General features: G+C 44.4%; 1 protein-coding gene across 2 annotated transcripts in view; it reads right to left on the bottom strand.

Annotated features, from left to right (window-relative positions):
• Window positions 1-18636, bottom strand: part of IRAK3 (interleukin 1 receptor associated kinase 3) — a 155006-nt gene that overhangs the window by 13996 nt on the left and 122374 nt on the right. The gene's annotated exons all lie outside the window — the stretch shown is intronic.

Here is an 18636-nt window from a genome sequence, read left to right as displayed (position 1 = left end):
TATGTCAATGCAAAGATGCTGGATATGGTCTTAGACTTTTGCATTATAGAATCGCAGGCAAGTGATCATAATATCATGCACACAACCTGTTGTTCCAATAAAATGACCACCAATTCTGAATCAATCTATCTTAAAGGGACACATGTGGTAAACCCGGCAAGAAACCGCTTAAAGTGGTCGGAACACTCCCTGAAAGCTTTTAGATCGTGTTACCATGCCCATCTAATAAGCAATAACATAAATGACACTATGGCTGAAAATGTACACTATGATCTGATGCAGCTTTTTCAACCAAGATCTATCACTCATAAGCAAAAACAAATTCCGCATTTGCACATTACCAACCCTGAGGTCAAATTTAAAAAATCTGTAATGCGAGCCGAAAAAAGAAAGGCCAATACACTTCCTCTAGAACTACGTCGGGTTGCTCTATCGCAAATCCAAACAAACTATAGAAATTGGGCTAGAGGCATTAAAGCCAAATTATATCAGGATGATGGGGAAAACATGTTAGTAGCCCTAGCCTCAAAAAATTCAGCCCGTTCATGGCATACTATAAACCAAATAACATCAGGTCATCAAGTGGCAATCCAAACAAATGATGTCTCGGAGAACACGTGGGTTTGTTATTACTCTAACCAATTCTCAAGTGATCAAGCATCTTCATCTGTCTCACTTTTAAAGCACGACACTGCTTTTAACCTATGCTTCACTAAAGAAGACTTAGAGCTCTTAATCAAACAGGCCAGCAATTCCAGGGCTCCTGGCCCGGACGGGCTGTCGAACATGCAGCTGAAACAATTCCCGGAGATTTGGGCCGACATATTATTCCTTATGTTTAAAACAATCATTAAATCTCAAAAAATCCCTACATCTTGGAAACAGTCGATCCTCGTACCTATCTACAAAAAGGGTGATCGTACTTGTCCTGCAAGTTATAGACCCATCTCATTATTGGATGTAACGGGAAAGATCTTCTGTCGACTCATTTTACGAGAGTTAAATGAGTGGACCAAAAATCACTCGAGACGGGATCCTTTTCAATCTGGCTTCGTTAGTGGCCTGGGAACAATTCCCAACATCATCACCATCAATATGTTGAGAGCACAATATTTAACCAAGAAACAGACTCTATATTTTGCATTCATAGATTTCCGGGCCGCATTTGATTCAATAGATCGAACGCTACTTTTCGACAAACTAAACAAATTTGGTTGTCCTAGCTCCATTCTGGCGTTAATCATCCAATTACATAGGGATACTTCTATGCGAGTCCGTCTCACACGGGAAGGCCTACTATCGACACCCTTTCGAACGTCTGTTGGACTCAAGCAGGGATGTATATTAGCATCTATTCTATTTAATCTGTTTATATTAGACCTAGGCCTATGCTTCCGAGATACTATTAACGATGCCCCGGAACTGGGTGGCCAACGCATCTCGTGGTTACTCTACGCAGATGACTTGGTCTTACTTTCACAGACACCAAAGGGCTTGCAGAATTTGCTGACCGCCCTTTCACACTATGTAGACTTAAACCATCTGACAGTAAACCTGTCCAAATCTCAGATCATGGTATGCAAGCCTCAGGGTAAACGTAGAACTCATAATGGACCGTGGTATTTGCAGCGTCAAATCATGGAAATTGTTTCAAATTTCAAATACTTGGGAGTGAACATACAAAATACTGGCACTCATGTCGCTGCTACACACATGCTAAACACAAAATTGCTAACTCTCATATCTCAAGCGAAAATCCTCGTATTTAAGTACGGAAAATTTACATTAAAACACATTTTGATGTTCTACGAACAAAAGGTGACCCCCGTTTTACTCTATGGTGTGGAGTCAAAATTATATTCCAATGACAACTCATGGAATAACCTTGAGGCCTCGTTTTGGAAAAAGGTACTGCGACTCCCAAATTGCGTTCCCTTGCCCCTGCTAAGATTTGAATTGGGATTGAACTCACTACATAGTAGAGTAAAATGGAGAATGTGTGCTTTCTTTCGAAAAAGTTTGCTTGGAATTACTGATGTTAATATTCTGAGCACAGTAGCTCGCCAACTATCTGGATCGTCTGCTTCCTTTCCAACGAAATGGCGAAACACGGTAATAGACACATTAGCTAAAGCTGACATCTCCTTACAATTCCTCATAGAAAACCCAAGTGGTGCAAAGAAAAAACTGTTTTGCTGGGATTGGATTGTAAATTACGAGTTATGTGCAAAGTATAAAGACTTTACCCCTAACCTCTTTTGCCCTAAACGTCTAGGACAAACAGCCGGATATTTGTTGAAATGTCCTTCAGCCAACATTCGTAATAAATTTTTAAGAATGAGGCTAAATTTATGGCTAACGAGAGAGATTATGGCTAGGCGTAAAACTATTCATGTGGAGCTCAAATTTTGCCGCTTTTGCAAAAACCGACATGTGAAAGAAACGTTGCCACATCTCATTGTATCGTGCCCACATTTACATGTTATTCGAGAAAAACATTTTAAGAATCTTTTGAATCTGTATATGGAGAAGGATGAAAATGAAATTTGGAGTATTTTATTCAATAGCACTAGATTCTCAATCATGAAAGCTATTGTGCACTTTTTAGAAAATGTCCTACATGATGAAATACTGTTAGATGCATAAAGTATAATCTCATCCAAAATCCATTTTCGAATTGCGGAAATCGCAGATTTCTATAGTGGTAATGTACTTAATCTTATCATGGTTACTTTAAGCATTTTATCTGCTTGATTTGATAAATTTTATCACTGGTTCGAACGTTTTAGAAAATGTAATAATTATATGCATTGTTAATTCTTCTCACTACTATGTATTTATGTTGTCACGATAATCATATTTTCTAAGAATTTTGAAAAGTTGATGTAATCAGCTATGACAAAATAAAAAAAAAAAAATAAAAAAAAAAAATACCTTTCCTCTCCTTAACCCACAAAACACTCACAATCGTTGCCCTCGGCATGTCAAGAATCGACTACGCTAACAGCCACTACCTCTGGGTGCCAGAATACCTCCTGAAGAAACTACAACGCATCCAAAATGCAGCAGCCAGTCTCCTCCTCAAACTATCCAGAAGAGACCACATCACTCCAGCACTAAATATACTACATTGGCTCCCAGTCAAACATCGCATCACCTTCAAAGCGATGTGCATAACACACAGGGCAATCAGCGGACAGGGAACTGAATTCCTACAAAAGAAAATAATCTACAAGCCAACGAGACTCCTCAGATCAAGCAATGAAATCTGCCTGGAACCAAAACCTTACCTCCAGAAAAAACTAGGGGGTTCCTCCTCCTCCCACCTAACCGCAAAAACCTGGAACAACATCCCCAAAGAAATAAGAAACACCAAAGACCACCTACAATTCAGAAAACTACTAAAAACCTGGCTCTTCAACACTGCAGATTCAAATTGAAACAATCAAACAGGAAACACAAAGAACAAGAAGACAGAATCTAGGATGACACTGACAACACCCACAACCGACTAAGGGAAACCCCTATAATAACAAGAGAGACAAGAGAGACGACGTTTGGTCGAATAGGACACAAGCTACACCCCCCATGAGGACATAAATTAGCATGCCTCCCTAACTCCTCCCAACAACCTCGCCCACTCCATGAATGCTACCAGCTACCATACTTGGATAGAGTTGTGTGAATGTTAGCATTTGCCGTAATTTAAAAGAGTTGTGGACATTGGCATGCACTGGGCCTGGACGGAATTGTGAATGATGGCAGGTGCCGCTCCTGGACATGGATGTGCGTGTTGGCATGTGCCATGCTTCGAAGGGGCTCTGAGCGGTGCCCTGCATGAGCTAGATCTGTGAATGCCAACCATTGCCACTTCTGGATGGAGTAGCGTTGGCTGTCCAATGCCATGTATTGCCTAGGTTGGGAATGCTATCAGGGCCAATTTTGGATGGAATCACGAACGGTTGCTTGCCCCGCATACAGACAGGTTTGATGGAGGTGGGCAAGGGCCAAACTTGGACATGGTTATGAATGTGGGTGGGCATCATGTGTGGAAGGGATTGTGGGTGTCTTTCGGTGCCGGATCTGGTGTGTGATGCGGAGATATTCACACGCTGCACCTGGAGGGAATGTGGAAGTTTAGCACTTTGCCTCCAGACAGCAATGTCAATTAACCAATTTACACCCCTCTGCATACACCTCTCAAACTCTAACCAAACTCAACCACAACCCTATAACACAACAACCCACACAAACTTCACTACACTGCAACAACAAAACAAACCACACAGACTCGCACAACATCACACAACGGCTACTGACCGGAAAACACCGAAGGCCAGCCAACGGTGTTAACCGGGGTTGAGGCTGCCAACGGCACATCGCTGCGCTCTTGCACTTTTTCCGCTTAGCCCCACTAACTCACCCCCCCCCTTCTCCCATCCCTATTCAGAGCCGCCAGAGTGCCAGGGTACCACTCCGGTGGTGAAAGTGCGCAGTACAACTATCCTTTAACATTAACAGTACTTGGAGGAGGAAGTGGGTTGTGTGAAGGTACTGCAGCAAATAGATGTTTTAATACCACTTACCCACTTGTGAGTCTGCTTTATAGATTGTGTGCCACAGCAGTAGTACTGTGTACAAGTATGACTAGAACTCCAAGTAGTAGCTTTGCAAATTGCATCTAAAGGTACATTTGCAGTAGCCTCTATGCCTCTAGTAGAATGGGCTCCCGGTGTGAAAGGTAAGGACTTTTTTGATAGTGAATAGCAAAGTTGGATGCATTTGAATATCCATCTTGAGATAGCGTTCTCAGAGACCTGATCTCCCTCTCTACCAATTGCTATGGAAACAAAGAGTTAGTCTGTTTTTCTTAGGCAGTTTAGTCATTTTTAGGTATTACATGACTGTTCTCCTTACATCTAGAGTATGGAGACTTTTATCTGCAAAATGTATTGGATGTTTGAAAAAGGCTGGAAGTTCAATAGATTGGTTAACAAGGAACTTAGATATGAATTTAGGTGAAACACAAGGATGGATTCTAAGAACCACCTTGTTTTGTGAATGATAATGAAGGGATCTTGGACTGAGAGTGCTGGAAGTTCACAGACTTGTCTTATAGAAGTGATAGCCACAAGAAAGGCAGTCTTGTACGTTAAGTGTTTTAGACTGGCTTTGTGCATTGGTTCAAAGGATGGACCCATGAATTGTGTGAGTACGACATTTGAGGCCCCAACCAGGTGGTGGATTTCAAATGGGAGGATATAATCTTTTAACCCCTTCCATGAATACTTTGATCACTGGCACTTTCCACCATGACACTTTGTTTTGAGATGTAGTGTAAGGAGCTAGTGCTGCTAAATGTACTTTCAGAGAATTGAAGACTAGACCTTAGTCTGGAAGGTAAGGCATATAGTGAACTATATGCAATGGGTAACAGTCACTTGGATTGATGTTGTGTGTTTTGCACCAAATTACAAATCTTTTCCACTTGTTAAAATAGCAGTGTTTTGTATTAGTTTTATGTGCTTCTTTAAGGGTGTGCATACACCTTTGTGGAAAGTTTAAATGTCCAAACTCTAGGACTTCAGCAGTCTGGCGGCCAAGTTCAGAGTTTGACGGTATGGATAAAACGTTGCCTTGTGTTGGGACAGCATGTTGTATGTGCACAGAACTTTGTTTGGTTTGCACATTGCTAGTTTGTGTAGGTGTTGAAACCATGGTTGTCGAGCCCACATTGAAGCGATTAGGGTTAGAATGGCTTATTCCTGGTGCATTTTGGGCACCATTTTGTTGAGTGGTGTCATTCAAAAAATGTAAGCAAATTTCCATGACCAACTTATCCACAAGGCGTGTCCTTTGGATCCTGGATGCGAAGTATGGGCATTGTGCGTTTTGCTTTGTTGCAAATAGGTCTAGAGGTGATGCACCCACTGGGTAAAGATATTGTTTAAAATATCTGCGTGAATTTGCCACTCGTGTTCTGCGGTTGCTGTAGACCTCTTCTTAGAGTGTCTGCTAGTGAAATGTGTTCCTCTGGAATGTGCTGTAACAACTAGGTATATGTTGCATTTGAGAAAGCACTTCCAAATCTTTTGGGCTAACCTAGACAGACTTTGAGGGTATGTCCCGCCCTGTTTGTTGAGACGGAACATGGCAGTGGTACTGTCTGTGAGCACTAGAACTGTCTGCCCTGTTAAGTGTTACTGGCATGCTTGTAGGACTGCTAGTAGTTCTAGTAGGTTGATGTGGTTCTTTGCTGTTGTCTGTGTCCACACGCCACGTGCAGTGTGATGAAGGTTATTTACTCCCCATCCTGAGAGTGAGGTGTCTGTTGTGAGAGTGTCCTGCACTGGTGGGTTGCAAAAAGGTTTCCCTTCTAACATGTTCTCTTTGGTCCACCAGCATAGAGCTTGTACTAATGTTTGAGAAACCACCACTAGATAGTCCCACTAGCCTAAAGCCATTGTTTCGCTAGCCACTCTTACAACTGGCGCATGCAGAGCCGCGCATGTGGGACAAGATGAATGCAAGAAGCCACCATCCCGAGCCGGCTCATTGCCTTGCCCATGTTTATCGGACGACCGGCCACATAGAGTTACCTGGAATAGCATATTTTATACTCTCTTGTTTGAGGGGTAAACTAACTCTTCTTGTGTTTTTATAATTGCTCCCAGGAATTGTTTTCCTGGGAACGAATCTCGACTTTTTCTCATTGATTGAGAACTCCAATTTGAACAACAGATTGATTGTTGCTTGAGTGTTCTTTTGGCAAATTTGTGGCATTTCCCCTGTTATGAGCCAGTCGTCCAGATAAGGGTACACTGGTATGGATTCCCTCTGCAGGTGATCTGCTACTACTGCTAGTACTTTGGTGAACACCCTTGGCACTGATGATATGCAGAAGAGGAGTACCTTGAATTGATAGTGTATATTCCCTAGTTGAAACCGCAGGTATTTTCAGTGCGCTGGCAACATTAAAATATGAAAGCATGCATCTTTCATCCATAATGTTGCCATGTAATTTCTCTGTTTTAAGAGAGGAATTACTTCTTGTAGTGTTGTCATGCACCACTGTTGAGGTTTTACATACGTGTTGGCTGGACAGAGGTCTATCACAGAGCTCATAGTGAAATCCTTTTTTGGCACTAGGAAGTACACTGAACAGATACACTTGTTTACCTGGTGAGCTGGAGCCAGCTCTCTTGAACCCTTTAGAAGAAGAGACCTGATTTCTTCTAATAGTATCTTCTGATGTTGTGGAGACATCTTCTGGTGGTTTGGAAAAGGATGCTGGGGGTTTTCTAAAAACTCAATGGAGTACTCCCCTGCCACTGTAGATAACATGCACTGCTCGGATGTGATCCCCTTCCATGCGTGGATGAAATGACAAATGCGACCTCTGACTGGAGTGGCATAAAGGGAACCTGTACTGGGATGTCATAGAGGCGGAGGAGCCTCTAGTAGTGGAGGCGCTTCCTCTACCTCTAGTCCTTGTATAGCCCCTTTAAATATTGTATTGGTAAGGGGTTGGATTGAACATGGGAATTACTCCAGGAAGAGGACTGTCCCCAATTGTATCCCTGTGAACGTGGGTATCCTTGTCCACGAAAGACGCAGCATGTATTAAACACCCCCAGTTGTATAAAAGTTTTGTTGGGGATTTGACCCAATGACTTTAAGGTTTCATGTTCTTCTTTTTCACTCTTTAGTGCATCATTCACAACTTTACTGAACAGAACATTTGCTTCCACCGGCATGTTGAACAAGGTAGCCTGTGTTTCTAACTTGAAACCTGATTGGTGCAGCCATGCGTGGCGTTTAATGTATTACTTCCGCTATAATGCACCCAGCATTGTCTGCTGTATTTAAGTTGTTTTTTAAAGTACAGCTTGCAACCTGCTTCTTTCAGAGACTGCTTTTAAAATGTGAAATGTTCAAGGTTCCTGGAACAGTGTCTAGTTGTTGTTGCAGTGTCCCACAGATGACAAAGCTGTCTAATAGGGTTGTAATGTTGGCGATGCGTGTTTGATACGTTGCTGATGTTGCCACCTTTCTGCCATTGTGTATAACCTTTTACTTTCTTTGGCTGGGGTGCCTCTGTGGATGCTAGTGGGGTACCTGCCCTTTTCCTTGTAGTTGTTACCACCAAGGAATCTGTTTTTAATTGTCCTTTAATGTACAGAGGGTCTGTGGGAGCAGGCTTAAACACTTTTTCAATCCTAGGATTAACAGCTCTTTTTAATGTAGAAGTAAGTAAAGACGGCTGAATCCGTCTTTGCACTGCCTGGAGAAAGGGAATGAACTGTGCAACTGCCTTTTTTATCTCCTAAAATGCCATCCACAAAATCTGTATCTTGCAGGGCCTCTTGGAGTATCAATTTTAAAGTGATGTGCTGCTTTAATTAGCAGCTCATTATATTGTATCTGATTGACAATTGGTAAATCCGCAATTGGTTGGTCCAGGTCCTCAGGGGACGATGGTATCTGGGTCATCGTAATATTGGTCTAGTGTGAATTGATCGTCTTGTGAGTAAACATCACCCAGTTGAGGGGGGTCAATGATTTATAATTCATCAGAAGTGTCTTGACTATGGCTAGGCATAGCCTGGGTTGAAGATGTACTTGGGAGTGAAGTGTCTAACCTCTGTGTCTTAGCAGGTGGTTCATCACTACCCTGTGGGTTTGAAAATTCTTTCATCACTACCCTGTGGGTTTGAGAATTCTTCTGGGCGTCTGTCCATGAAGTTCACAAAACATGAAATGCATTTCATTACTTTTTCTAATTTTTCTGTAGTCCACTCGGTGGATTTTGAAAATGGATTTGAGCTTAAAGGTGAAGGTTCTGGGTAAGATGCATGTTTCTCTTGATGTAAAGCCTCTGTAAATGTTGTCTTGGAAAATGTATAATGTTTGTCTTTTGACGTAATATCTACGGGTGTCGAAATACCTAAAGATTTCGACGGTTTAGTCTTTAGAAGTGTTTTCCAGACGTGTTTCAAACGCATTTGTTGTATTTTCAATGTCCCGGAACCTTGCAACGAGTGTTTAATTTTTGTTGCTTGTTCTTCAGCGCGAAAGAAAAGATTTTTTAGGAGCAGTGTCGATAGTGGACTTACTCAGCGTCATTTTGGAGATATTAATGATTTAAGATGTGTCTACATGTCAAGCATGCTCAAAATTAATGTGGCCTTTTTATTCAAACTGTGCAAAGAGGCATAGGAGTTTCACAGCTCGAACATTGCATCTCTTGAAAACTCATATCAAAGACATGGCTGTTAGGGAGAATTCTCTGTTTACGCTGAATTTCCTAACCTAGTGAGTCCCCCAGCAGCTTTGCTGGATTTTTGGGGTTTATTTTTTTCTCCTGCCAAGAGTGACACTCTTTTACCCTCACTCTTGGGCATGATTTGAGTGTGTTTCTTTGAATCTAGATGTGTTTAATGGGCTATGGGGTCTTTTACTCCATAGGGCTTCATGTGTTTTTGTGATGTGTGTTACACAGCACCCTCAGTGCAGTGACACAGGGGTGTCATAGTGACCCCCCAGTATAGACTCCATATCCTGGGACTGACTACTGTCTCCCAGGGCATGTAAAGTCACCATTGACTTTACTAGTCTTAAATTCTGAACAGAACCAGTACAAACCATCATATTGTGGACGTACTGGCTGGGGCAATTCAATTGCCCCGGGGTCAATTAGTCGAGGGGGCACGTCTCCGTCCCCCCTGATCGAGTTTTGGCTGGTGGCAGTGGATACTACTTTATATATTCAACCGCGAATATTTTCCTATGGGATTTCCCATTGTTTTAGGCTACTATCTTTATTTAATTATTTACGGTAGCCTCGAACATACCGCCGGTTTATTTAATTAATCTTAATTCTCCGGTTGGTATTTTTTGCCAAAACTTGATTCTAAAATGGCGTTTGTGTTCTTTTCTGTGACTCCAACCCAAGTCGAGCCCTTTGTTCCACTTTTTGGCGGGCTTCTCCACAGAAGCCCTCCAAAGTGGTGCCACTATGTCTGGGGTACTTAGGAGGGGTGGAGGGTAATTTAGGCACCCTGGACTGAGTTGCCTAGGCAACGCAAGTCGCACTCCCTCCTGATTGGCCCAAGTGGAGAGCCTGCCGGCTCACCACTTAGCATGTTTGAGTGACAGCTAGGCTGTGTGAATGGGGGTTTGCTGCATAAAAGCAGGGCTTTGGGGACTGGAACTTCAGAAGTCGCCACAGGACCTAAGAATCCGACGAGGGAGAAGCTGAGCCGACATGCCACGACACCACCACCGGTGGAGCCCTGCTGGACTGCCTCACCACTTTTCCCAACGACAGAGGAGATCTCCCGCCGGAGAATCTTCTTCCTTTGACTGGTGGGGATAACCAGTTCCACCGTCTTTTCGCTTTCCTGACGTATCTCGTGGCCGCCTTGCCCGTGCCAAGCACCCCGGCAACCGGGATACCACGTTTTACCACGACCGCGAAACCAAGGTACCACCTTTTAACCGGAGAACTCCGCGGCTGGTTTCTGCCCTGGTAGTGCAACGACCTTCATCTTTCCTCCAAGTCGAGATCTTCTCGTCCCCTGGACGACGACGCAACTTGCACCAACTACCAGGAACAACTGCCACCGCTGGAGGATCCTTCCCACTTAAGGTACCTTGTCCCGCCTGGCTTCCCTTGCTACCGACTGTACGGGGTAGATTTAGCCCCCGGCTTTCGAACCTGGGTTAGCCTGTGACACCTTGGCTAAACTTTTCTAAGCCTCTCTAAACGCATTGCTGAACCCGCTGCAAGACTTTCTAAGCCTAGTGTAACTGTGTGATCTTGGGTGCATTTGTGCTCTGCTCTCTCTAAGAGTGGGCACAGCCTTTGGACTTTGGCTCACCAGTGACTTTTTGCTCTCTGCCTTGCTAACAGTGTCTGGAATCGTAGAGTGGTGTACCTCTGCTTATTCTGTCTTTTTCCTCCCTTTTTCACAAACTTATTAGAGTGCAATCTAGTTAAGCGCTCACCTCTGTATGAAAATAAGTGGTGTTTACTGTGATTTTCTAATAGGGAAAAAGGGGTGTATATATCATAATAGTAACTGTGTTTAGAATATTTTACAATAAGAGTGCTGGAGTGTTTCAACTGTGTGTTTTTAAATAAATAAATATATACTTGATACCAAAGCTCTGGTCAGTGTTTGCTTGTATTATTGTATCTGAGAGCCTATTGAGTATACTTTGCATACTGCCTAACTCTTCTTGAGGGAAGTCTGACTGCTCAGCCACAGCTACCAGGTAAATCTGGGTGGTTCAGACTGCTACCAAGTGGGTTTACTGCCAACACCTGTAGTCTTAAATCTTTTGCAGTGGTCCCTAAGGGAACTGCACAGGTTTCTGCCTAACACTGGTGTACAGCGGTGGGATTTGTATTGAGTATACACTTTAGAGTGCTTGAGGATACCTTAGTACAACTAACCACAAAGCTTAGCACTGAAAAAGTAATCTTTCTAACATATCAACTATGGAAACTTATAGTCAAGAGTCCCTTGCTACAAAAACTGCGGATTGTTTAAGAGTGTTGTGTAAGCATAAGAACCTCCTGACTAAAGGCAAGAAAATGGAGTTAATGGAAAGGTTGTTAGCTAACCAAAGTCTGGATGATGGGTCTGAGGAACCTACCATGCCAGCAAATGTAGATAACAGTATAGAAATTGATATTGATCCAAATGTTGATAATCTTGAAGAAGAGTCAGAAGAGGAGGGTGAGGCTGCTGTGACTGTCCCCCCTAGGCCTCTGTCTGCCCTACGTGCTGTACCTACTGGGCCTTTACCAAGTCCCACACTAAGTCCTCAATATCTCGAATTAGAGAAAATGAAACTTGAACTAGAGTTCAAGAGACTGAATACTCTGGCTGAACAGAGACATCAGGAAGTGAATCAAGAACTAAGGCTAAGGGAAATGGAGCTCAAGCATGAGCTAGAAATGAACAAATTATCTGTCGAAAATGCTTCTCTCTCTGGCTCCTCTAGAAGTTCCAGTCCTAAAAGACCCCGGATGCCTAAAGAATTGGTTGGTATGTATGAGCCTAAGTTGGATGTGTTGGATTGGTTGTCTCTGTTTGAATATAATCATGGGCTCCAGAACATCACAGGAAATGACTTACTCACCTGGTTGTTCTCTAGGCTTCCCCCTATTGCAACTGATGTGGTAATGGAGTTGGGGGAGGAGGATAGGAAAGAGTATGAATGTGTGAAACTAGCTCTGATAGCTAGATTTGGGAAGACCCCTTCCCAGTATCTTAAGAGGTTTAGGACTCTCAAAAAGAATGATGGTACCCCTTGGGCTACCTGGGTGAGTGAATGTTTTAAAAACTTAGAGGGATGGTTTAAGGGTTACAAGGGGAACACCTATGAAGGTATGAAAAATCTTTTTATGTTGGAGTCAATTTATGATGCCTGCTCTCCTGAGCTCAGACAGCACTTGGCTGATTCAAAGGAATTAGATTCCAGAAAACTAGCTAAGGCTGCTGACTTGTGGGTTGCCAACAGGGCCACTCACAAGGATTCAGGGGTCACTCAGAAAAAGGATGAGGGAAAGCAGCCACCTAAAGTGAATCCAGAGAATTCTAATACCTCCCATACCAAAGAGGGCCACAAACAACAAAATAACCAGGGTACGCCCCAGGGTAAACCAAACCAGGCTAGTGTACCTTCTGGTCAACAACCAGAAGGAGGTCGGAACAAGCCACCCTTTCAGAGAGCATTTGGACAATGCTATATCTGTAAGGCTACTGACCATATCAAAGGGGATCCCAGATGCAAGGGTAAACCTGCAGGCATCAGCACAGTCTCCTTAACCTTCACTCCTGAGGATGAAGTACAGATGGCGAGTGCCCACTTTGAACTCTTTGCTGAAGACCCCTTGGGTCTTCAAGCAACTGTAAACTTAGAGCCTATGGGTCTGGTTAGTCCCCAGAATAGGGTTGTGTATAACTCCCTACCTGTTAACTCTAAGGTGTATTATGTGGACAGTGTTCTTGTCAATGGCCAGGATGCTCCTGCCAGGAGAAGCACTGGGGCCAGCAGAACAGTAGTGGATGAAAGCTTCTTTCAACCAGAGGATGTGGCAAAAGCACCCAAAGGTCCCACTAAGATGTCTGGAGGCCCTGTCCAAATGGTTCCTATTCTACCAGCCCTCATTCAGTGTAACAACATGACAGTGAGGATCCCTGTCAGTGTGCAGACTGAGGTGCCTGGGAAAGTCCTGTTGGGGAATGACCTGAGAACTCTAGGAGTAGTGTCACATACCCCCAGGCCTCCCAGTATGGAGACCCAGAACCTAACCAAATTGGCTAGAGTGGCCACCTTAAGGGACCCCTCTAAGCCTGTGGGAGCCTCTAATGAGACCCCCACTACAAGTCCTGGTGTTAGTAAGTTGACCTCTAACCCAGGCCCATTTCAGGCTAGTACATTAGGGAAATGGGAGCCCCAACCAGGCTCCATCATTGTTCTCCCAGTTTCAGAGTCTGTGACCCCCCCCCTGCTTCTGAGGAAGAGGAGGATAAACCTACTGGACCCTTACCTAGGCCTGAGAGAACTGGTAATTCTCAATGCTGGTGGAAAACCAGGAAAGAAAAGTCTAAGGCCAATAACCTTCAGACTGTTGGACCTTCTACTGAAGACCCCAACCCAAATCCTAGTATTAGGGGGGAAACTCCTAAAGTAGGTAGGGTTAGATCTAAGAGGAAGGGGAAGCAGGTACATTGCCTAACCCCAACCCCTCCAACCAAGAGGCCTAAGACCCAACCTGCTCCCACAAGAGAGGTGGTGAGGAACCTTGGAGGCCCCTCTAGATCTAAGGGAATCCTTTATAAGGACCCCTTGAAAAAGCCTAACACAGGTTCAGAAGTTGTAACAACTTCTGAGGGACTGGTCAACCAGGTCCCCTATAACTTTAAAAAGACTGATGTTCCTCAAAGGGTTTGTAGGTCATATAGCTTACAAAGGAAAGCCTTTGCTTGGGCCATAGAACATAGGTCAAGGTGTCACCATCAAAATGCCAATGGACTCTCTAGGATGTATGTCATCGACTAGAGGTATGAGGTTCATCCAGGAGTGGATTAAATCCTCCAGTCCCTTAGTCTGGGGGCGGGGGGGCGAGTGTTAGGGAGATTTCTCTGTTTAGGCTGAATTTCCTAACCTAGTGAGTCCCCCAGCAGCTTTGCTGGATTTTTGGGGTTTATTTTTTTCTCCTGCCAAGAGTGAGACTCTTTTACCCTCACTCTTGGGCATGATTTGAGTGTGTTTCTTTGAATCTAGATGTGTTTAATGGGCTATGGGGTCTTTTACTCCATAGGGCTTCATGTGTTTTTGTGATGTGTGTTACACAGCACCCTCAGTGCAGTGACACAGGGGTGTCATAGTGACCCCCCAGTATAGACTCCATACCCTGGGACTGACTACTGTCTCCCAGGGAATGTAAAGTCACCATTGACTTTATTAGTCTTAAATTCTGAACAGAACCAGTACAAACCATCATATTGTGGACGTACTGGCTGGGGCAATTCAATTGCCCCGGGGTCTGTTAGTCGAGGGGGCACGTCTCCGTCCCCCCTGATCGAGTTTTGGCTGGTGGCAGTGGATACTACTTTTTATATTCAACCGCAAATATTTTCCTATGGGATTTCCCATTGTTTTAGGCTACTATCTTTATTTAATTATTTACGGTAGCCTCGAACATACCGCCGGTTTATTTAATTAATCTTAATTCTCCGGTTGGTATTTTTTGCCAAAACTTGATTCTAAAATGGCGTTTGTGTTCTCTTCTGTGACTCCAACCCAAGTCGAGCCCTTTGTTCCACTTTTTGGCGGGCTTCTCCACAGAAGCCCTCCAAAGGGGTGCCACTATGTCTGGGGTACTTAGGAGGGGTGGAGGGGAATTTAGGCACCCTGGACTGAGTTGCCTAGGCAACGCATGTCGCACTCCGTCCTGATTGGCCCAAGTGGTGAGCCGGCCGGCTCACCACTTAGCATGTTTGAGTGACAGCTAGGCTGAGTGAATGGGGGTTTGCTGCATAAAAGCAGGGCTTTGGGGACTGGAACGTCAGAAGTCGCCACAGGACCTAAGAATCCGACGAGGGAGAAGCTGAGCCGACCTGCCACGACACCACCACCGGTGGAGCCCTGCTGGACTGCCTCACCACTTTTCCCAACGACAGAGGAGATCTCCCGCCGGAGAGTCTTCTTCCTTTGACTGGTGGGGATAACCAGTTCCACCGTCTTTTCGCTTTCCCGACGTATCTCGTGGCCGCCTTGCCCGTGCCAAGCACCCCGGCAACCGGGATACCACGTTTTACCACGACCGCGAAACCAAGGACCACCTTTTAACCGGAGAACTCCGCGGCTGGTTTCTGCCCTGGTAGTGCAACAACCTTCATCTTTACTCCAAGTCGAGATCTTCTCTTCCCCTGGATGACGACGCAACTTGCACCCACTACCAGGAACAACTGCCACCGCTGGAGGATCCTTCCCATTTAAGGTACCGTGTCCCGCCTGGCTTCCCTTGCTACCGACTGTACGGGGTAGATTTAGCCCCCGGCTTTCGAACCTGGGTTAGCCTGGGACACCTTGGCTAAACTTTTCTAAGCCTCTCTAAATGCTTTGCTGAACCCTCTGCAAGACTTTCTAAGCCTAGTGTAACTGTGTGATCTTGGGCGCATTTGTGCTCTGCTCTCTCTAAGAGTGGGCTCAGCCTTTGGACTTTGGCTCACCAGTGACTTTTTGCTCTCTGCCTTGCTAACAGTGTTCTGGAATCGTAGAGTGGTGTACCTCTGCTTATTCTGTCTTTTTCCCTCCCTTTTTCACAAACTTATTAGAGTGCAATCTAGTTAAGCGCTCACCTCTGTATGAAAATAAGTGGTGTTTTACTGTGATTTTCTAATAGGGAAAAAAAGGGGTGTATATATCATAATAGTAACTGTGTTTAGAATATTTTACAATAAGAGTGCTGGAGTGTTTCAACTGTGTGTTTTTAAATAAATAATTATATACTTGATACCAAAGCTCTGGTCCGTGTTTGCTTGTATTATTGTATCTGAGTGCCTATTGAGTATACTTTGCATACTGCCTAACTCTTCTTGAGGGAAGTCTGACTGCTCAGCCACAGCTACCAGGTAAATCTGGGTGGTACAGACTGCTACCAAGTGGGTTTACTGCCAACACCTGTAGTCTTAAATCTTTTGCAGTGGTCCCTAAGGGAACTGCACAGGTTTCTGCCTAACACTGACCTTGATGTCAGTCTTCATGAGATGTAAATTGCAAACGAGTGTGAAGTCATATTGTACGTATTGAAATCGCACATCAAAGTTAGAGCATAAGCAGAATGAATGTACATTTAATATACAAACTCTGCAGGTACATGTGGGAGATGCACTTTCTGTATATGTACACTCATATATTAATGATATAAAACTCTGATAAAAGTAAACTAATAAATGTCTCTTGTACAGATTGAAACCGCACATTAAAGTCAAACCAGGATGTGCATTTTATGACTTTGTACCCAACATTCAGACGCTACTTATGCGCTATACATCCAGATGCCATCAAACAAGCACTCGTATGCCTTGCACCACAGTGTTCTGCCACACTCTTATGACACATGCTCCTATGTCATCCTCCAACAACACAAACTCTTACATATTCTCCTAGGATACTCAACTACGACACACACGCCTATGACACACGCTACTATGATACACGTGCTCTTACGACACACACACCCTTACAACACAAAATTATGGCACATACCCTTCTGCCACGTGCTGAGCTTGTTCAAATCGTATGTTGCTAATTGCCACCAGTTTGTACAAATGGATTCCTCCAGATCACCAACTCTACCCATCACCCGTGGAGTCCTGCAAGGATCCATCCTCTCCCTGTGATCTTCAAACCTTACATGGCACCACTTGGAGCCCTTCCCGCTCCACACAGCATCCACATCTGCCATTACGGAGATGACACGCAGCTCTACCTTAAGATATCCTCCATCGAAGATATCCAGAGGCTCAAGGCCTGCCTCTCATTGATCCAGTCGTGGATGTCCAGTGCCTACCGGAAGCTCAAACCCTCAAAGACTAACTAACTGCTAGCCAATAACACTGAATACCCTGGCATCCAGACCTGGCTCTCTACTGTGCACCTAGAGGATTCCAAAGCCTAGCTGGCTCCTGCGCCAAGTCCCTTGTGTTCGAAATCAAGACACCTTTCCTTCAACTAACACATAGTGAGAAAGACACAAACCGCTTGGTTATAACTTTCTCTCCTATGGAAAATCAAATCTTTCATCCCAGAACACAACTTCAGATCTGCTGTCCAACCCTTGGTCCACTCCCAACTGGATGGTGGCAATGTCCTCTTCGAAGGTGTTTCCGGCCTCTGAGATGTGTCCTGCATGCTGCAGCACAACTCATTTAGGTACTCAGTAAATTCATCCACATCACCCCCACCCCTCCTCGAACTGCACTGGCTCTGGGTGTATTTTAATTTATTTTATTTCATTGGTTTTTATGGCGCGCTTAATACCGGAGTTCGGTTTCTAAGTTCGGATCTGGGATTCGAACCTCTGCTGCTCTGCGTGGTCTTGCTTCCAAGACCAGCACGTTGCCCCTGTGGTAAGCTCCGTTCATCTTTAAGCCTGTAACATCTTACAATCCTGCTGCATCATCTACAAGGCTGTCACCCTGAGGTCCCCAAGCTACCTCACTGAGAGACGCAGCATCTCTGGAGGCCTACGATCCACCAGAAGTAAGGCTATGTGCAGACGTGAACTCCGCCAGGGCAGGAAGGAAAGAACCACAACACAGTCCTTCTCTGTCTATGCGCCAAGACTCTGAAACCTCCTCTCAGTCAACATCAGACTCTCCCCGTTGCTTCTTCAGTTCACGAAGAAGCTCAAGACCCTCCTCTTCAAGGTATGGCTCCTCCGTAACAACTAGGTTCACACACCCTCTACTCCCAACCCTACCTGAGACTGTGATGCGACCCCCACTGTTTACTCCCCTGGATGCTTGTAGATCCCTTGTTGACAAATCACCCACCTTCCACCTGCTCTGTGGTTAGCTCCACACTCCCATGTTTCTCTACTCCTCTCACCATGTTCTTCCCCTTACGATTATAAAGCACGCCGTTGCTTCTCGAAGCCAGGCCTGCCCTGAGCTCCAATAATACCCTAATAATGTGCTTACTCCACACACACATTTACACTACATGTTGTTACAGCACACGCTAATACGGCAACTGCTCAATCATTGAACACCTATACGAAAGGTACAGATACATGTAGAAGATGTACATTTCGTACATATATGCTGCTATCCCACATGAAAACGATTGCGTACATGTAGTAAATGTAAAGCGTATGGCCCATATGCTAGTACAGTCACTCTGCAAACACTCATACTACATTCACTCAAGCTATACAAAGAATGGGAATAACGTGAAGGTATAAAGGTTCACTGTATACCACAACAAATTCAATTGTGAACCCCGAAGTATGAACATTCACTCCATACCACTACAAACTAAACCTTAACACGCTTGTGAACTATAATATTGATGTAACCTGCCTTACCCTTGAAGTGAGTGTTCGAG

Source organism: Ambystoma mexicanum, chromosome 12, assembly GCF_040938575.1.
Source record: "Ambystoma mexicanum isolate Mex_15411 chromosome 12, UKY_AmexF1_1, whole genome shotgun sequence".
Lineage (NCBI taxonomy): Eukaryota > Metazoa > Chordata > Amphibia > Caudata > Ambystomatidae > Ambystoma > Ambystoma mexicanum.
This window is presented reverse-complemented; position numbering and strand designations above follow the sequence as displayed.